The following is a 23191-nucleotide window of genomic DNA, read 5'->3' on the forward strand; positions in this document are numbered from 1 at the left end:
CAGCAATCTGTGAATGGTACAATTTCCCAAAATCCATGGAAACATTTGATATTGTCACAATTTTTTTTAATTTATCCAATTTGAAAAGTGTGTAGTAATATTATGTTGTGATGTTTAATTTACATTCTTTGATGGTTATTGATGTGGAACTTTATTTTTTAAGGTTTAAATAGACTTTATTGTTACAAGGAGGGCCCTACTGAGCAGGGCCTTATACACCAGTATACGTGGTCCTAGGGTATAACTCTAGAGAAATCAAAAGGTCATAACTGCAGAAGAAGTCACTGTAATTGAAGGACATGATCCAGGGAAGGCTGACCAGGAATGCAGCAGACATGATCAAGACAGGCCAGAGGTGGTCAGGTCACAAGGTGAGGGACAGGACATCACTCTTCACTCCCACTGCTTGTAGCTCTCCAGATGTGACAGAACCCAGCCCAAAGGCAGGAGGAAGTACAGGAACCAGGAAATAAGCTCAGTGGTGTCATTAATTGTTCCAGGCTGTTTGATGGTGGCTTAGAATGGATCTGGGCATGCAGCACCAAGAACCACCAGGTTAGGCATATCAGGCCCCTCAGTAGCAACAGTGTCAGCACATCCATGACCACATGGAATGACTGCAGATAGTTGATGTAGAACATTTTCAGTGTGCTTCTTTTGCAATGCATATCTCCATAAAAACAGAAGAAGGCAGGGTATGCATTCCTGGTAATGACAAAAGTATAATCAAATTTGGATTCTGTAATATGGTAATGATGGCACATCATTACATAACAGTAATTAAAAAGTTAAAAGATGGTGGGGTGCCTGGGTAGCTCAGTCGTTGGGCATCTGCCTTTGGCTCAGGTCACATCATGGTCCCAGGCTCCTGGGATCGAGCCCTGCATCGGGCTCCCTGCTTGGCGGGAGGCCTGCTTCTCCCTCTCCCACTCTCCCTGCTTGTGTTCCCTCTCTCTCTGTGTCTCTTTCTGTCAAATAAATAAATAAAATCTTTAAAAAAGTTAAAAGATGGTAAAGATAACCATAACTGCAAGAATCTGTTATTAATTACACAATATAAAATTATGTAAATTATAACACCAATAAACTGAAATGTGAGGAGGAGGAAAAATAAAAATATAAAGGTTAGGAATTCTATTGAAGTTAAGTTGTTATTAAGTTAAAATAGGATGCTATAATGTTAACATGTTTTATGTAAGCTTCATGATAAGATAAGGGAAAATATTGTAGTAATTACACAAAATAACATGATAAAGAAGTCAAAGAATACTGGTACCATAAAGCATCAAAACACACACAAAAAGGCAGCAGAATAAGAAAGAAGGAAAAATGGATATATGGAAAACAGAAAGCAAATCGCAAAATGGCAATGTCTTAACATATAACAATTATTTTCAATGAAAATAAATTAAATTATCCAATCAAAAGGCATAGAATGGTTGAATGGATAGGAAAACAAAATTCAATGGCATGTTGCCTACAAGAGATTCACTTTAGCCCTAAAAACATACATAGACTGAGAGTGAAGGTATGAAAAAATATTTCAAGCAAATGGTAACACAAAAACAGCAAGGGTGGTTTTACTTTTATTAGACAAAATAGGCTTAAACATTATTTTAAAAAGACAAAGAAGGTCACTATATGATGATAAAGGGGTTAATAATCAAAATGAAAGAACAATTGTAAATATTTATGTGCCCAACATAGTAGCATTTAAAGACATAAAGCAAAAACAAACAGAGCTAAAAAGAAAAATGAACAATTCAAAAATATTTGGGAACTTTAATGCCCCACTCTCAACAATGGATAGATTATTCAGACAGAGAATCAATAAGGAAACAGTGGATTTGAGCAATGCTTTAGACCATATGAAGCTAACAAACATGTAGAGAACATGCTATCCAACAACAGCAGAATACACATTCTTTCCAAGTGCACATGAACATCTTCTAGGATAGACCATATGTTAGGACACAAAATAAGTCTTAAGAAATTTGAGAAGACTAAAATTATACCAAGTATCTGCCATGACTACAAGGGTATAAAACTAGAAATCAATAACAAGAGGAAAACTGGAAATTCACAAACACATGAAAATTAAACAAGAATCTCCTGAACAATTAATGGATTAAAAAGAATTTAAAGAAGTAATAAAAAGTATCTTTAGACAAATGAAAATGTAAACACAATATACTAAAACTTATGAGATGTTCCCAAAGCAGTACTAAGAGGGATGTTAATAGCAATAAAAAAAAACTACTTTAAGAAGCACGAAAAATCACAAATAATCCAAATCTACACCTTAAGGAACTAGAAAGAGAAGAACAAACTGAGCTCAAAGTTAACAGAAAAAAGAAAATATAAATATTGGAGCAGAAATAAATGAAATAGAGAACCAGAAATAGTAGACAAGATTATACTAAGATTTGACTCTTTGAAAAAAAATTGACAAACTTTTATTTATTTTTTATTTCTTTAAATTTTCTTATTGTTATGTTAATCACCATACATTACATCATTAGTTTTGATGCAGTGTTCCATGATTCATTGTTTGTGCAAAACACCCAGTGCTCTACGCAGAATGTGCCCTCTTTAATACCCATCACCAGACTAACCCATCCCCCCACCCCCCTCCCATCTAGAACCCTCAGTTTGTTTTTCAGAGTCCATCATCTCTCATGGTTCATCTCCCCCTCCGATTTACCCCTCCTCATTCTTCCCCTCCTGTTATCTTCTTTTTTTTTTCTTAACATATCTTGCATTATATGTTTCAGAAGTACAGATCTGTGATTCAACAGTCTTGCAAAATTCACAGTGCTCACCATAGCACATACCCTCCCTAATGTCTATCACCCAGCCACCCCATCCCTCCCACCCCCCACCACTCCAGCAACCCTCAGTTTGTTTCCTGAGATTAAGAATTCCTCATATCAGTGAGGTCATATGATACATGTCTTTCTCTGGAAAACAGTATGGAGGTTCCTCAAAAAGTTGAAAATAGAGCTACCATACGATCCAGCAATTGCACTACTGGGCATTTACAACAAAGATACAAATATAGGGATCTGGAGAGGTATGTGCACCCCAATGTTTATAGCAACAATGTCCACAATAGCCAAACTGTGGAAAGAGCCAAGATGTCCATCGACAGATGAATGGATAAAGAAAATGTGGTATATATACACAATGGAATATTATGCAGCCATCAAAAGGAATGAGATCTTGCCACTTGCAACGATGTGGATGGAACTGGAGGGTGTTATGCTGAGTGAAATAAGTCAATCAGACAAACCTTTATTTAGATGAACCAAGAAAAAAAGAAGAGTCTTAATAAGATTAGAATGAAAAAAGAGACATTACAACTGATACCACAGAAATACAAAGAATCATAAGAGGCTACTATGAACAACTATACACCAGGAAACTGGACAATGTAGAAGAAATGGAAAATTTCTTAGAAAGATACAAATTACCAAGACTGAATAGGGGAGATTTAAGAAAGTATAAATAGATCAATTATTTGTAATGACACTTTTTTAGAAAAGATTGACCAATTTTATTAAAAAGTATTTTAACACAGCAACAAAGAGAATGATGTTTAAAAAGTAAAAAAGCAAGCAAAACTAGTAATTACATTGAATCAGTAATCAAAATCTCCCAAAGAAAAAAATTCCAGGACCAGAGGTCTTCATTGGTGAATTTTACCAAATATTTAAAGCATTGATGCCGATCCTTCTCAAACTCTTCCCCAAAATTGAAGAATGGGCAACACTACAAACCTTATTTTATGAAGCCAGCATCACCCTGATACCAAAGCCAGAAAACAACAGTACCAGTGAAGAAAACTATACACCAATATCTTTGATAAATGCTGATGAAAAATTATTTAAAAATAATAACAAACCGAATTCAGCAGCACATTAAAAGGATCATTCCCCATGATCAAGTGAGATTTACATCTTAGATGTTAAGATGGTTCAACATATGCAAATCAGTCAATGTGGTACATCACATTAATGGGATGAAAGAAAATACATTATCTTGATGCAGAGAAAGCATTTGGCAAATTTCAACATCCATTCATGTTAAAATTCTTAAATTAGGTATGAAAGGAAAAAATATCAACACAATAAAGCCTACATATAATGAACACATAGCTAATATCATACTTAATTGTGAAAGGTTAAAAGATTTTCCTTTTAGATTAGGAAAAAGAAGGGTTTCTGCACTCACCATTCCTATTGAACATAGAATTGAAAATCATTGCTACAAATTCAGGTAAGAGGAATTAATGAAAGACATCAGAATTGGAAAAGAAAATCGAAAATTATCTCTATTTGCTGATGACATAATAGTATATATAGAAAATTTTAAAGGCAAGAGACTTTTAACTCTAGAGAACAAACTGTTGATGGAGGGGAGGTGGGCAGGGGATGGGCTAAATGGGTGATGGATATTAAAGAGGGCACTTGTTGTGATGAGCACTGGGTGTTATATGTAAGTGATGAATCACTAAATCCTATTCCTGAAACCAAAATTACACTATATGTTAACTAACTAGAATTTAAATATAAACTTGAAACAAACAAAAAGACTAAACCAAGAAACTTAGATTCTATCAACAAATTCAATAAATTTGCAAGATAGAAAATTAACATACAAATGTCAGTAGACTTTCTATACACTAACAACAAATTATCTGAAAAAAAGACATAAAGAAATAAAGAAAGCAATTCCATTTATAGTAGCATCAAATTAGGAATTAACAACCAAAGAGATGAAAGATGTCTACTCTGAAAATTATAAGATACTGATGAAAGAAACTAAAGAAAACACAAATAAATGGAAAAGTAGCCTGTGTTCATGGATTGGAATCATTAATATTGTTAAAATGTCTGTACTATTAAAAGATATTTATAGGTTCAAAGCAATTCCTATCAAGATTCCTATAGCAGTTTTTATAGATGCAGAAAATTTTTAAAATTTACATGGAACTACAGAAGACCCTAAATAGCCAAATCAAGTCTGAGAAAGAAGACAAAGTGGGGGGCATCACACTTCCTGGTTTTAATCACTACTATAAACTATAGCCATCAATACAGTTTGTTACTGTCATAAAAACAGACACATAGACCAATGGAACAGAATTGAGAGCTTAGAAATAAACCCAAGCATATACAGTCAACTAATATTTGAAAAGGGAGCTAATAGTACTCAATGAAGAAAATCAGTCCCTTCCTGGGAAAATTGGATATTCCCATGTAAAAAAAAAAAAAAAATTGGAACTAGACCCCTGTCTTATACCACTCACAAATTTAAGTCAAAATGGTTTAAAAATTAAATGTAAGACATGAAATCATGGAACTCCTAGAAAAAAAAACATAGGAATAAAATTCCTTGACATGGGTCTTGACAATATTTTTTTAACATGACTTAAAACACAAGCCACAAAAGAAAATATAAACAACTGGGATTATATCAAATCTAATTGAAAAGCTTCTGCACAGCAAAAGAAACAATCAACAATGTGAAAAGATAACACATGTAATGGGAGAATATTTACACACCATATATACCTTATAATGGATTAACATCCAAATTATGTAAAGAACTTATACAACTTAATAACAAAACAAAAACAAAAACAAACAAAAGAGAAATAATTTAATTAAAGAATCAACAAATATCCTGGACATTCATTTCTCCAAAGAATGTACATGAAAGACCAATAGGTACATGAAAAGATGGTCAACATCAGTAGTCAGTAGGGAAATGCAAATCCAAATCACAATAAGGTATCACATCACACCTGTAGAGTAACAATCATCAAAAAGACAAGAGATAACCAATGCTGGTGAGAATTTGAAAAAAAAATAAAAATGAAGAACCCTCCTGTACTGTTGGTAGGTTTGTAAACTGGCACAGCCATTATGGAAAACATTATGGATAATTCTCAGAATATTAAAAATAATAGTAACATATGGTCCAGCAATTCCTCTTCTGGGAACATATCCAAAAGAAATGAAAACACAAACTCCAAAATATATCTGCACTTGCATGTTTATAGCAGCATTATTTACAGTAGCCAAAATACGGAAACAACCTATCCACTGACAGATGAATGGATAAAGAAACTGTGATACACACACACACACACACACACACACACACACACACACACACACACATCATTACAGCTAAACATTATTCAGCCATAAACAGCAATAACAACAACAAACCAAAACCAAGAAAAAAAAAACACAAGAAAATCCTACCATTTATGAAAACATGGGTGAAACTTGAGGACATCATGATACCTGAAATAAGAAAAAGACAAATACTGTATGATCTCACTTATATGTGGAATCTGAAAAAAAATTACTCATACAAAAAGGGAACAAATTTGTGGTTGCCACAATTGGGGTTGAGGGTAAAAGGAATTTAGTAAAAAGGTTCAATCTTCCAGTTACAAGATAAAGAAGTACTAGGTATGTAATATACAGTATGACTATAGTTAACATTGCTGTATGATACATATGAAAGTTGCTAAGAGAATAAGTTCTAAGAGTTCTCATCACACAAAAATCATCTTTTCTTTTTGGCTTTCTCTTTTTATTGTATCTGTGTGAAATGATGGATGCTAACTAAACTTACAGCAGTAATTGTTTCACAATATATATGTCAAACAATAATGCTATATACCTTAAACTTATACAGTTTATTTAATTATTTATTGAGACATAATCTCAATAAAACCAGAAAAAAAATCAGGCATATTTATGTGGGTCTATATTTGGGACTTCTATTATATTCCCTTGATCTATGTGTCTACTCCTCCAGCAATACCACAGTTTTGATTACTATAGGTATACAATAAGTGTTAATATTGGATTTACTATTTATTATGATATAATGGTTTCTCCCAACTTATTCCTTTTTTAAAGAAGTTAATTTAGGGGTGCCTGGGTGGCTCAGTCGGTTAAGCATCTGCCTTTGGCTCAGATCATGACCCCAGGTCCCTGAGATCAAGCCCAGCATCAGGTTCCTGCTCAGTGGGGAGTCTGCATCTCCCCCTGCTCATGCTCTCTCACTCTCTCTCTCGCAAAAATAAATAAAAAAATATTTTTTAATTAAAAAAATAAATTATTCTTATTGTTCTAAACTCTGTGCTTTTCCACATCAATTTTATAATAAGGTTGTCTCTGCCAAAAAAAATGCTAGGATTGTGTTAGGAATTTCTTTAAACCTACAGTTTGATTTGGGGTAAGTTAACATCTTTATTATTTTGAGTCTTCCAATCCATATGTATGGTTTGCCTCTTCACTTAAAGAAATCTTTGTTTTAAATTTCTTTCAACAAAATTTTTAATTGTCAGACTATAGATACTGTAAATGTTTTGTTAATTGTATAACAAAGCATTTCTTTATCTTGCAATAATTGTACATGATATCATAATTTTAGTTTCAATTTAGGCAAATCTGTCATTAGCATATGGAAATATAATCAATTTTTGTGTTGATTTTGTATGCTGTGACCTTACTAAAATTAATTATAAATCATAAAGTTTTTATTTGTAGATTTCCCAGATATCTTATATGTGGGCAATTATGTCTTTTGCAAATAAGGTAGTTTTCTTGCTTCCTTACCAATCTATGTGCTTTTTATTTATTTATATTTGCCCTGTTGTTATTGTTATACTTTCCTTTAATATACTGAATAATAGTGGTAAGAAAAGACATCTACAATCTGTTCCCAATCTTAGAAAAATCGTTCAGACCTTCACCATTAATTATAATGTCAGCTAGTTTTTTGTTGTTGCTGTTTGGTTGTTTGGTTTTGGGCTTTTGTTTTTTTGTAGATGTTTTTTGTCAACTTGAGAGCATCTCCATACATTTCTTAAATCCTGAGAGTCTTTATCGCAAAATGGTAGAGAAAACTCACTTCAAATATGATATAGGAAAATTCTAAGTAAAAAATGGAAAAAAATATGTAATTTTTTTAATTTTTATTTATTTATTTATTTTATTATGTTCAGTTAGCCAACATATAGTACATCAGTAGTTTTTGATATACTGTTCAACGATTCATTAGTTGTGTGTAATACCCAGTGCTCATCACAACACGTGCCCTCCTTAATGCCCATTATATAGTTACCCCATTCCCGCAACCCCCACCCCTTTGTTTCCTGGAGTCCAGCGTCTCTCATGGTCTGTCTCCCTCTCTGATTTAGATATGTAAATTTTTTAAAAGATGGCTACACTAATATTGGATAAAGTAGATTTCAGGGCAAAGAAAATTACTAGAGGTAAAGACAGATATTACATAATGATAAATGATTAATGCACCAGGAACACATAATGATCCAAACAAATGTTTTCCAAGATACATGAAATTAAAATTGGTAAAACTAAAAGAAAAATAGATCTAATTATACTTGGGGACTTTAACATCCCTCTGACTACAACTGATAGAACCACCAGAGATAAAACTACCAGGAAGATGGTGGAGTAGGAGGATCCTAGACTCTCCTCATCCCATGCATATGCCTAGATAATACCCACATCAGTGTAAATAACCCAGAAAATGACCCAAAGACTGGCAGAACAGGCCCATCACAGTTAACTGTAGAGAGAACATTGAGAACTGTAGGAGGGGCAAAGATATGGTCAGGAATAAAAGTGGCCTGAGAGACTTAAAATGTCTATGCATGTCTTTTTCACACTTTTTAATTGGATTATTCATTTTTTGGGTGCTGAATTGTAGTTCTTTATATATTTTGGATATTACCTTATTGAAAATATCATTTCCAAATACCTTATCCCATTCTGTAGGGTGCCTTTTAATTTTTTTTTCCTTCACTGTGCAAAAGTATTTTTAGTTTGGTGTAGTCTCAGTAGTTTATTTTTGCTTTTGTTTCCCTTCCCAAAGAGACATATCTAGAAAAATGGTTCTATGGTTTATGTCAAAGAGATTACTGCCTATTTTTTTTAGGAATTTTATGGTTTCAGTTCTCACATTTAGGTTTTTAGCCAAGTTATGCCATAAAACACTGCCCAATTAATACTGAGTACATTTATATTTATTTATTTTTAAAGTTTATTTATTTAAGTAATCTCTACACCCAAGGTGGGGCTCAAACTTATAACCCCAAGATCAAGAGTGGTATGCTATACTGACTGAGCCAGTTAGGTTCACATCACATTTAGGTCTTTAATCCATATTGTTTTGTGTGTGGTGTTGGACAGTGGTTCGGTTTCATTCTTTTCCATGTAGCTAGCTGTCCAGTTTTCCAAGCACATTTGTTGAAAAAAAACTGTTTTTTTCCCATTGTATATGCTTGCTTCCTTTGTCACTGATTAATTTGACCATATAATCATGGGTTTATATCTGGGCTCTCTATTTTATTCGATTGATCTATGTGTCTATTTTTATGCCAACATTATACTGTTTTGATTACTACAGCTTTGTACTACATCTTGAAATATGTGATTGTGGTACATCCAGTCTTGTTTTTTTTTCAAGATTGCTTTGGCTATTTAAGGTCTTTTGTGGTTCCATACAAATTTTAGGATTATTTGTTCTACTTCTGTGAAAAATGTGGTTGGTATTTTGACAGGGATTGCGTTAAATCTGTAGATTTCTTTCAGTAGTATGGAGACCTTAACGATATTTTTTTTTCCTAATACCTGAGCATGGAATGTCTTTCCATTTGTTTGTGTCATCTTTAATTTCTCTCATCAATGTTTTATGGTTTTTAGAGTACAGATCTTTCACCTCCTTGGTTAAGTTTATTCCTAGGTATTTTATTACTTTTGGTGCAATTCCAAATGGAATTATTACCTGAATTTCTCTTTCTGCTTCTTCACTATTAGTGTATAGAAATGCAACAGATTTCTGTAGGTTGATTTTGTATGCTACGACTCTACTGAGCTCATCAATCAGTTGTAGCAATTTTTTTCATGTATCTTTAGGGTTTTCTATATATAGTATCATGTTATTGGCAAATAGTGGAAGTTTTAATTCTTTCTTACGAATTTGGATGCCTTTTCTTTCTTTTTGCTTTTCTGGTCTCTGTGGCTAAGAATTCCAGTGCTATGTTGAACAAATGTGGTGAGAATGCACATACTTGTCTCATTCCTGACCCTACTTTGTTGAGAATTTTTTCATGAATGGATGTTGTATTTTGCCAAATGCTTTTTTGCATTTGAGATGATTATATGTTTTTATATTATTTCTCTTGTTAATCAGCCAACATATTTTTTAAAATAAGCTTCCTACTCCTTTCTTCCTCTAGTCTCCTTCTGGAACTCTAATCATACATAAACTGTTTTATCTGTTGGTATTCAATATTTTTCTTAGACTATCGTTCCTGTTTTTCATTTTCCTTTGTTCTTTTCTCACTGGATAATTTCAGAAATTCTGTTTCCTGAAGCTCAGATTCTTTCATCTGCTTAATCAAGTCTGTTGTTGGTGCTATGTATTGCATTTTAAAATTTGTATTCATTATATTCTTCAGCTCTAGAATTTGTATTTTTTCTTTTTAATAATTTCTATCCCTGCTAAACTTGTCATTTTATTCTTGTGCTTTTTTTAAAATTGTATTGAATTTGTTTGTGCTTTCTTGTAGCTCAATGAGCTTCTTTAAAAATCTATTTTGAATTCTTTTTTCAGAAAATTACAAATTTCCATTTCTTTGTGGTTGATTACTGGAAATTATTGTTTCTTTTATGGTATCATTTTTTTCTTGTTTCTTGAAGCTTTGTATTGTTGTCTTTGCATTTGAAGAAGCAGACACCTCTTCTAGTCTTTATTAAATGGCTTCAGGGGGAAAAATAAACTCTTTTTTCTTGTAGGGATTCTGAGGCTTTCATAAAACTTTTCCATAGATACACTTGCTTCACACTTCTAGTTTCCTCTTGAAAGATAACATTTTAAATTGCATGCCTTCTCTTGATTCTGCAAAGCCAGACTAGGTGCAGACTAGCAATTTGTTTTCTTGAAGGAAGTTTTTACTGCTCAAGTTTGTGTGATTTTTTCCCCCAAAATCACAGAGCTGAACTGGTATTCTGTATGTGCCATCTGCAAATGTTAATATTTGCTGCCCTCAGAGTCATGCAGAGTGAACTAGCTACAGGGTAGAGGAGTGGAGGAGTTAAAGGTATGAATCATTGGGGGTGTGCATGGAGCAGTTTTGGGGATACTCAGGTGGGGAATCCCCAGTTGTTCATAGGTGGGTTTTCTGATGGTGTCCTCAAAATATTTAGTTAGGATCCACATCCCTTTGATACATTTAGTTCTGACTTCTGGTTCCTGGTCTCCTAGTCCCTTTGTTCCCCCAAGTCAGGTTGCTTGCCTTACTATTCTGGGTGGGACAAGAAAGGAGTGGGCTTTTTGGCATTATCCTGCAAGGCTGCAGAAGCCAGGCCTGTGGGAAAAATAGACTGAGAGCATCTCTCTTGATTAAATAAATCCACAATGATGTATAACCACCCCCACTATCTAATTTTGGAACATTTCATCACCCCAAAATGAAACCTTATACCCATTAATCAGGCACTTCATTTTCTCCCTTTGCCCAGTCCCTGGAAACCACTAATTTCTTTTCTGTCTCCATGGATTTATTTATTCTTTATATTTCATATAAATGGAATTATAAAATATGTGTCATTTTGTGTCTGGATTTCCTTGTTTGTTTGTTTGTTTGTTTGTTTACTTACCATGATGTTTTCAGGACTCATTCATGTTGTAGCATATATCAATACTTCTTTTTTGTCATGGCTGTATAATATTCCATTGTATGAACATACCACAATTGTTTATTCATTTACAAGTTGATGGGCATTTGTGTTATTTCCACTTTTTAGTTATTGTGATTAGTGTTATTATGAACATCCATATACAGGTCTTTAAAAATATTTTATTTTTAAGTAATCTCTATACCCAGTGTGGGGCTTGAATATACAACCCCAAGGTCAAGACTTACATGCTCTACCAACTGAGCCAGCCAGGCACGCCCATATACAGGTTTTAATTTGATTATCTCTTTTTAATTCTTTTGGGTATATGCTTAAGAATAAAATTACTCTGGCAATCTTATGTTTAACATCTTGAGGGACTGCCAAGCTGTTTTCCACAAAAGCTATCTCATTTTACATTTCCACCAGCAATGTATAAAGGTATCAGCACTTATTCTATATCAAATATAATTAAAAATTCTGTCCAGGGGCGCCTGGATGGCTCAGTTGGTTAAGCGACTGCCTTCGGCTCAGGTCATGGTCCTGGAGTCCTGGGATCGAGTCCCACATTGGGCTCCCTGCTCGGCAGGGAGTCTGCTTCTCCCTCTGACCCTCTTCCCTCTCATGCTCTTTATCTCTCATTCTCAAATAAATAAATAAAATAAAACAAAATAAAAATAAAATAAAATAAAAATTCTGTCCAGTATAAAGGCATGCTCAATGTCTTCAAATACCTTCTATGTTACTTATCTATCTACTTAGACTATGAAAAAGTTGAAGTTAAAAATCAAGGATTATGTCCTGCATCAGGCTCCCTGCTCGGTGGGGAGTCTGCTTCTCCCTCTGACCCTCCCCCCTCTCATGTCTCTCTCTTTCTCTCTCATTCTCTCTCTCAAATAAATGAATAAAATCTTTTAAAAAAATCAAGGATTATAATGTATATAGTGTTCAAGGTTTCCCAGTGCCTAGAATCAGGGCTTACATATAAAAGGCTCTTGATAACTTATTTATTGAATAAATGGCTAGATAGAATGGATTAAAACAGTAAAAGACTGAATCAAAAATAACTTTGAGGTTTAAGGCCTGGATGAATGCTACAGTGTCCATAGCATAGAGGTCAAAGGATATGATTAATATTAAAATTTTATTCTGAATCATAAAAACATCATGATTAGAAAAGATTTAGAAATCATCCATATAAAGCAGAAAGACGTCTTTCAATTCCTCTCTATAGACTTCAAGTATATATCTTTGATTTTTAAATAAAAGGAACATAGTGTTCAATTAAGAACAATAAAGTTGAGGAATGGAATGACTACTTGAAGAAATAGTGTTGTAGAAAATTATGTAGCAGGTGTGGAATGATGCACAAGAGAAATGTGTTTTTTAGCACCAACTTGTGATCCATTAGTTGCAACTTATGGTAAGCTGGGATAATTTATTTATCCCAAGAAGCACTTAACATCTGCAAAAATGATATTTGACTATTTCATTCTGTTAGTGTTAGACTGAGAAGACTATGGTAAGAGATGTTTAAAAGTTAAAAAGTTTTATTAAATAAATAAAAAGGCTAATTCCAGCTGATTTGCCAGAGTGATCATATTTTCTCTTGTTCCACTACTGACAAAAATTCCATACTAATTACAATTTTACATTTTTGTATAGAAGTAAAACAATTACATTAACCTTTGTTATGCCAGGCCAGTACAGAAAAAAAAGGAATTCATTCCTCATTTGGTCGGTGAAGAGATGAAGTTTTTAAAAGCCACTCATATGGAATTTGTAAAATCACTCAGAGCCTTAGCTGACTAGCCCAAACAAAACACAGGGTATATTTATTTAATTATACATTTAATATAAATATATCTTTAATATTTATATTATAAAATGTGATTTATAAATATATATGAATATATAAATATATATCTATAAATATATATGATTTATATTATATATTATTTATATTATAAAATATGATATATATAATATAAGTTACAATTTGTTAAAATTATACTGAAGTATGAAGCCAGAGATGTTAGCTTTATTTTATTTTGATATTAGAATGAAAGAGACTTCCATATATACTTTTAATCATACAATCAAAGGAGAAAATTTAATGTTTTTGTTGTCCAAGACCCTTAAAAGGCAGCAGAGCACAGTGATTAACAGTGTGGTGGTTAAAGATAATTACGGAGCCTAGTTGCCTGGTTTTAAATCCTTATTCTTCCATATACCAGCTGTGTATACTCGGGCAAGTTATTTAACTTTCTTTGTGATTTGGTGATCTCACCTATAAAATGGAGCAAATACTAACTCATAGGATTATTTTGTGGATTAAATAAGACAGAATAGGGAGTTATATGAGTTTTATGATTATTATATTGAATGCTCAGATTTTACAGACATGTCCTTAAACAGCACTTCCATCTGTTGACTGAAGTGAATAATTCAGAATCTAGTTTTTCTTCTTTCAAGGACCTTCAAAATATAAAATTTTCTCTTCTTCTAAGACCTCAGAAGAAATACTCTTAGAACCCTATAGTCTCAGGGTTTATATATTTATATAAACATATTTATATATTTTGTAAGAAGTAATTGATTCACTGAGTTTTTCCATGAGAGAACAAATGTCATTCTCCATTTTATAGTAAGTAAAGTAAGAAAGAGAAAAACAGTGAAACTCCTTTTTAACTCTGGTACTGGGAGGCAGGAAGACCACCCACTTACAGCTTCATCATACTCATCAGGCTTTGGCTGCTAAAGTTTTGTTAGATTTAGGGAATGAGATGTGATCCACATTATGTTTAAACCTCTAGAAAAAGTTGGATTAAAACAGGGCTCTACTATACTTCTGAATTTAAGGAAACAAGAAAACTACATAAACACTAACATTTTTCAAGGGCTATCACACTTTTGTCTTATTTTCCAAGCCCATTTTTTTCCCCAAACCTAAATTCTTTATTTCACAGAAATCTTCTATTGAGCCAAGTCATTGGACTCCTGGCTAAGAGCTGTCAAAAACGTTCCTTTCAACCCAATATTAAATATATTGTGAGGTATCCCAGCAAAGAAAGGGCATTCTAACTGTAAATTTAAATCTCTAAGGAGAATACAAAATTTTTATCCTGAATGATCCAGATTGTTTCTTGAGATATTACCAATTTCATGATAAAATAGTATACAACTTTCTGCTTAGTTCTTCTGAAAAAAAAAATAGCTTAAACATTTTTCTTCCTTCAGTTCTAGGGTAGATCTGACCCAAGCAATACCATAAATGTTCCTTTGCTTCTCTCATATCACTACTTGTTTCACCCTTAACATATCATCAGTCATTATCATTTCATTTCATTTGGAAGAATATCTGTTACTTAGTTTCCTCTGAATAGCAACTGATTTTTTTAAGTTTTTGTTTCAATTCCAGTTAGTTAACATGCAGTATAATATTAGTTTCTTGTGTACAATATAGTGATTCAACATGTCCATGCAACACCTGGTGCTCATCACAAGTGCACTTCTTAATCCCCACCACCTACTTAACCCATCCCCCCACCCACCTCCATTCTGGTAACCATCAATTTGTTCTCTATAGTTAAGAATCTGTTTCTTGATTTGCCTCTCTATCTTTTTTCCCCTTATATCAACTAATTTTTAAAGTTAATTTGAACATTAAATATAGTATGAAACTTCTCTTGAGACATGGAAGATAACTATGGGAGGAAGGTGTTCTGGAGCTTCTTTTGGATTAAAGGAACCAATATTGTGAAGGACCTTAAGTTAATGAATAATTCATGATGTTTGGCAGGAAGATGGTAGACACTGTCCTCATTAATGTCCATTCATAAATAATTATTTCATCTTGTTAACCACATTTTTTAAAAATGAGCTGTATTTGCTTATGAGGCTAAACAAAAGGAGTTTATTCTTGCTCTAATTTATTTGCCAAGTGAAAGAAGAAGCTGTTGCCCTCCTATAGACACTGCTCACTCAAGAGAATTTAAGTCTGTCTTATTCTGAATTATTGAAGAAAAAAATAGGTGCTTTTATTATACTTTCTTCAGTCATCTTTTTATTCATGCCCTCCACTTTACAGTGCTATTTTGTTTAGTTTGTTTGATTTTTTAAGATACTGTTAAACCAATCTTACAAGTTTGTAGACCTTGCATTGAATTCAGGAAGTTTATCTTTCTGGACAAAAGATGGAAACATTTAAAATTGTATACAAAGAAGTAAAATGTTCCTATACAGAATTTAGCAAGTTTTATACATGTTCTAACTATAAACTCCACCATATATGGTGATCAAGATATTAAAAATGAGAAACAATGTATTTTTTCTTCACATATGCTTGAGTGACATTTTATAAAATATGAAAATGACTTGAAAATCATTTATTGGGGTGCCTGGGTGGCTCAGTCGTTAAGTGTCTGCCTTCAGCTCATGTCATGAGGCCTGGGATGGAGCCCCGCATCAGGCTCCTTGCTTGGCTGGAAACCTGCTTCTCCTTCTCCCACTCCCCCTGCTTGCATTCCCTCTCTTGCTGTCTCTCTCTGTAAAATAAAGAAATAAAATCTTAAAAAAAAGAAAATGATTTCTCAGTTGGACTCCTTCAGAAACAGACAGGAAACTAAAGCAAATGGAAAAAAAAAACTACTAAGTAGGGAAGTTAGTCTAACCTACCATGAAATTCAGGGAAGGCCAGTATAATAAAAAAGTGAAAAACCTAGAAATAAGTTAAAACTTGTAAGAAACTTTAGGAGAAGTGTTTCCTGGAATTTATTAGGACTGAGAAAAATATCAGGGGAAAGATTGCCCATTAAATAATAAGGAAAATCTGATTTTTGATTCCCCAAAGTAAGTGGTTTTCAATGTTCATTTTAAAAATCTCTGTCTTTACACAGAAGAAAACAAAACAAAACAAAACAACTATGACCTAGTAAAGGCAACTCAAAGAACAGAAAGAATGCAATACTAAGAAGAGGATGACATGGGAAATATTTACTTAAATAAGCTGAATGTAAGGACTATACAGCATTTATTTATTTTTTTCTTAGAAATAAAAAGCAAGTATCTATGGAGTTAATTCGCATACCTATTTAAATATGAAGAAATAAATCCTTGAAATTAGTAGGCAAAATCTAGAAAAAATAGAAAATTTATAGGTCAAATAGGCAAAATTCAATTAAATCAAATTCATTAGGGACAAAAGAGGTATATTTAGGAATGAAAAAAATCACTATTAATTTAAACTTTGGTATCAAAATGTCATACTATTTTGGACAGAAAGGAATTTTAGGCCTCCTCTTCTTCCTTCTAAATGATTAATTTTCCACTTCGATGATTGATTTTGTAGATATTTGAAATTCATTCATTTTTGGATTCTGTTTACCTACAATATAATCACCAATCTAAGTGAATCTTTAAATTTTTATGGGTAGCTACCGAACTAATAGTATAATATATATTGTCTGTATGCATTCATTCAATGAAAGCTTTTGGCTCCCCTATTATGTTCAAGCTATGTTAAGGTCTGAGGGTGGGAAGGATGCATCACTTTCTCATCTGCAAATTTCTTAGAATGTAGTTAATAAAGGAATACATGGACCATCCAATATCAATACCCAAATTAAGCACAACAAAGTAGGGACATAGAAAAATATCTCTAAGACAATTTATTTAAAATTTTTATATTTCATGCATGATTCAAACTAACTATTTTAGCTATTTATCAGTGTTATTAGTATTTCCCGTGTGTGTGTGTTTTATGTGAACTTGGTAAGATGAGCCACCTTATAAAATATATCTGTTTTCTGACTTTTTATTTAGTTTTTTATATTAAATTACTCTTTATAGACAATATTGTTTGTTCCAAGTTATGAATGGAATGCAACTATTCAGAGATTTTAGAAAATGTTATGAAATAAAATATTTGTGAACTCTTTATAGATGATGTTCAATTACAGCTTTTGGGCTAGTTAAGGAAATAATTTAAAATTCTAGCAATTGTGAAAAACAACACTTTACATCATAAATATCCAGATGAATCTTTATAGTCCTCAAGTGAGGAGGCTCCATGAAGACAGCAATAATGTAAGCATTGTAATCATTAGGGATTCTTGTCAGACTTTATAGAACGTTCTCAGAAGAGATGCATTTTGGAAACAGAACAAATTCACTTTTAAACAAACTGGAAAATCAGAGTAACACTAATTTCAGGAACAAAAATCAAAACAAAATAAAACACCAAGAATTTATGATTATAATGCCACTTGTCTCATTTTCTGATGTACCACAAAAACTGGCTCTGAACAAAAGTTTACAGGATCTTTCTCCCAAACGGTTTGTGCAAGCACAGTCTCATTGGAATAAGTGGGATATCCTCCTAAATCTTGTATTTTGAATGTTTCAGTGCTCATTCTTATGCCAGAATTCAGCCATATCTTTTTTATTATCACATCTTTTATATGTGCCATTTATACAATTACCCACACACATCTGTAAATACACATAGTCATGCACATTTATTTACATATTTAAGGTTAGCATTATGGATTTGAGTATGCTCAGCAATATCCTGTTCTCTTCATTGTTTTCAGCTTAGGCCTGTGTATGAAGATACTACCACCCCAGTACCGTGCTTTTGCATAAATATTCTCTCTTATCTCTTGAAGTTTTCAGAAGCAATGCTAGGGGTCAAACTCACAAAGGTGCTGTCCCCCACTTGCAGCAAACACCACCATGTGTTGTGTGTTTGATGAATTAAAAGGATGCTGCCAACTTAATTACACTGTAACCCTTCAATAAAGGAAGGGCAGAGCTGATTAACTAGTGAATAATTGGGGGCTGATTGATGGCTCTCTCCTTCACTGCTGAAGGCTGTATATATAATTATTTTGCCTTTGGGCCTAATTTTGCCACTGTTAGCTTCCACTTTTGTTATCAGTTGTAATTTATAGATGGGGCTTGCCGTCTTAAAAGAAAGGGGATAGAAAATGAAATAGCTCTGAATCCCTAGATATGTCACCTGCAAAAGGCCAGCAGGCAGCTATGAATATCAACATTTCCAGTCATTTAACAACATTAACACTTCATGCTTAGCAAGAAAATAATCTTATTATTTATCAATAATCATATCAGCCTTTGTGAGCTTAAAATCATATTGCATCACCCAGTGGTTTTGAATGTACTTTTAGTACAAGAGCAATAAGAGAATTTTCATGCAGTCTTCCCCCAGCTAAATAGTCCCTTTTTTAAAATATACTAACAAACTGAATATCCTTCTTTAAAAAGATGCAGGGTACAATTTCTTCAAAGCAAATTTTAAAAAAATTCAGACATCTTCAATGCTCTTAATTATTAACATAAAATGACCACTACTTTTAAAAATCAAAGTAGCACTAAAGAATATTTTAGTTTCAAAAAAAGTAATATTCATTAACCATTTACCACAAACAATATACCATGCATAATTTGAAAAATATATACAAAGTATTAACAATCACGTGTTAAAACCTCCCGATTTTACACCCTAGACTTCATGTACACTCTATGAAACACTTTATTCATAACGCTGTTATAAAACATACCAATTTCAAGAAAGCAAGCCAGTCATAAACTAGGGTCTGTTTTTGGATAATCCTTTGAGTTTTATGAAGAAACTAGCACCTTACAATAAAGGGGAAAAATAAAACTAAAGAAACATTTTAAAGATGTCTCTTCTCCTAGCCATGCAAAAAGAATGCAGGATGGCTTTATATTCCAATTTTTCCCCACCATGATAATTACATCTTAGAGACATATTTTAGATAACTCATCCTTTAAAACACTGAAATCACAAAACTTCTAATTTGTAAGCCAAAATACACAAATTATCCCTCTCAGATTTCTTTTGTTGTTTTGTCCTGAGAACTACCTAGCCTATGAATCACAGGATGATTTGAAGACCCTTTCAGTCAAAGCTCAATAGTGTGCCAGTGGGCATGGGCCAGGAGGAAAAAATAAATAAAGATTGATATTTGCCCTCTCTTCTATCTGCACTTGATTTATAACTCAATGTGAATATGCAAGAGAAATACAGGCAAAGACTTTGATGCATCCCTGTGGAGAATATGCACCGTTTGGATTGAAGGCATGAAAGAGGGGAAATTAATGGTAAGCTATTCATCTGTCACTACTGCCAGCCTGATGGTTTTGCAGAGAAGGCAAGGGCTATATGACATGCCCTCCAGTGAAGGGCAAGTCTGTCTGCTGTTCTCTTATTATAAACACAGTGCTCTGAGTTTCAGAGGGATTTAAATTTAAAATTAGACCACACTTGGGATAAATAAATATTTACACCAGTTTACTTTGTCCCTTTAAAGTATTAACTTGTAGAATTCTGCTTGTTTTAGGAAGAAGACATATTTTTTGTTTTCCTTTATCCCTCTTTCTTCTTCCTTTCATTTCTTTTTTTTTTTTTTAATTTAAGTCAAGCTTTCTGCTTGACAACATGGCTTGGCCCTTTTACATCTGGCTACATTTTTCCTGCTATCACATTGCAATGAAATGTAAATAGGCCCTGAAGATTAGGCACATGCCAAGTGGGGAGGACTTAGTTGAATTTCACTGTACAAAATACACTGTAGAAAATTATTGCAAAGTTGAAATTAATAATAATATAATTAATTGTTGCTTTGAATGGGAAGTAGAATAGTATGCAAATTAATAGTTGAAATTAAAGTTTCACATGTTCACTCAACTTTCCAATACACAAAAAAATCTCTATATAAATTTTTTAAGAAAAAAGGAAATTTTGTACCTCTAACCATCTTTGCTATTCAAATTGTCTTTACTATTGGACAAATGTTTCACAGAAAGTCAACCAAGAAAGAGGGAAAAGAGATGTTGGTATTATTTTAAGGTAGGTTTAAGTAAAATAAGTAGGAAAAATAAAATAAGAGATAGAGTAAGGAAAATTTTAATAATTTGGTGAGTGTTTGATCCATTATTATGTTTGAATCAAAGAAACTTCTTAAAAACTTTCTATTTAAATTCCAATTACCATACAGTGTATTATTAGTTTAAGGTGTACAATATAGTGATTCAACACTTCCATATAACACCTGGTGCTCATCACAAGTACACTCCTTAATCGCCATCACCTATTTGGCCAATCTCCCACTCACCTCCTTTTTGTTAACCATAAATTTTGTTTTCTATAGTTGAGTGTGTTTCTTGGTTTGCCTGTGTCTCTCTTTTTCCCCCTTGCAAATTTGTTTCATTTCTTAAATTCCACATATGAGTGATATCACATGGTATTTGTCTTTCTCTGACTCAATTATTTCACTTAGCGTAGTTACTTTCTAGCTCCATCCATGTTGTAGCAAATGGCAACATTTCATTTTTTTGTGGCTGAATAATATTCCATTGTATATATACACCACTTCTTCTTTATCAATTCATCAGTCATCCAAGGATGGACACTTGGGGTCTTTTTTTTATGTTATGCTTATCACCATACATTACATCATTAGTTTTTGATGTAGTGTTCCATGATTCATTGTTTGCATATAACACCCAGTACTCCATTCAATACATGCCCTCTTTAATACCCATCACCAGGATAACCCATCCCCCCACCCCCTCCCCTCTAGAACCCTCAGTTTGTTTCTCAGAGTCCATAGTCTCTCATGGTTCGTCTCCCCCTCCAATTTCCCCCCTTTCATTTTTCCCTTCCTATTAGCTTCTTCTGTTTTACATTTCCTTCACTGTGCAGAAGTATTTAATTTTTATGTAGTCACAATAATTTATTTTTGCTTTTGTTTCTCTTACCTCAGGAGTCATATCTAGAAAGAAGTTGCTTTGGCCGATGTCAAAGAAGTTAGTGTCTGTGTTCTCTTCTAAGATTTCTATGGTTTCATGTCTCACATTTAGGTCTTTAATCATTTTGAATTAATTTTTGTCTATTGTATAAGTGGTCCAGTTTCATTTTTTTGCATATTGCTGTCCAGCTTTCCCAACACCATTTATTAGAGTGTCTTTTTTCCATTGGATATTCTTTCCTGCTTTTTGAATAGAAATCAATTAAACCTCAACACAGAATGGCAATAAATATTTAAAATGCATTATATATGTGTGAAATGACATTAATAATAAAAACTATGCAGGAATTTTTATTTCCCATAAATTAAAATATTATTTTCTCAAATATAAAAATATACTTAAGTTTATGCTGTAAAATATACCCACATATGAAGCATTCAGTATGCTTCTTTCAAGGAAATTACATTGTAATAGCAGAATAAAATAAGACAATTATGCAAATAACTAATGAAGTAGCAAAAGTAATATATTCCACAAGAGAGGCAAAAACCAAACTACAAAAATATCCTGGTAATTCAGGGGCAAGAAAAATTACTTCATGCTTTGGAGAATAACAAGAACAAAATGAAATTTGATCTGAACTTTATTTTTTTTTAATTTGATCTGAACTTTAAACAGTTGAGAGAATTAAGACAAAGGAAATGGGGACATTTAATTGGAAGAAGAAAATGGTGGCATGGGGATATCATGAAATAGCAAGCAGTCCAATTTTAGCTGGAGTGGAAGAAATCTGAAAAATAGTAGTGGAAGATATGACTGGAAAGTTGAGGTTAATTTACACTATACAGAGGTATGATAAGGATGTAATGCCTTACTTGGTAAGCAGGAAAAAAAATCACAAAAGAATTTTAGTGAAAAAGAAAGTAAACAACATTAAGGGAATTATTTAATAGAATATTATTATTATTAATATAATATTATATTACTAGCATATAATAGCCTATATTAAAGTTTTAAAAAAGCCTCAAGGCCAGTAGAAGACAATTGTAATTATGTATATGTGAGGTAATGAGGGTCTGCATAAGGAGAGAAGCAGTGGGAACGGAGAGGAGGGAATGGATTTCAGCACTTAGGTAAAATGGAATCCATAGGGGTTTTTACAGCTGAGTTATGGCTGCTATTGAGCTTGGATGACAAAAAAAAAAAAAAAAAAAGATGGTGATTATAAAAAACTAGAAAAAATAGGAAGAAGGTGGAAATACCTTAGAAGTGAATTAAAAAGACAGGACTGGAACTCATAGGATATATCAAGATTGGAGATTTAGCTTTTGGTGTTGTCATTACCAAACCAGAATGCATTTCAGCATCATTTCTTTTGATTTATTTTTTAAGATTTTATTTATTTATTTGACAGAGAGAGAGACAGCAAGAAGGAACACAAGCAGGGGGAGTGGGAGAGGGAGAAGCAGGCTTCCCGTGGAGAAGGGAGCCTGATGTAGGGCTCGATCCCAGGACCCTGGGATCATGACCTGAGCCAAAGGCAGAAGCTTAAGGATTGAGCCACCCAGACGCCCCCTTTTTGACATTTTTTGATCTCCTGAATCAGTGGATTGCATACAGTACCCTGTGTTTAGAGACAAGTGTGGCAATCAAACATA

The sequence above is a fragment of the Zalophus californianus genome, chromosome X (assembly GCF_009762305.2).
Source record: "Zalophus californianus isolate mZalCal1 chromosome X, mZalCal1.pri.v2, whole genome shotgun sequence".
NCBI lineage: Eukaryota > Metazoa > Chordata > Mammalia > Carnivora > Otariidae > Zalophus > Zalophus californianus.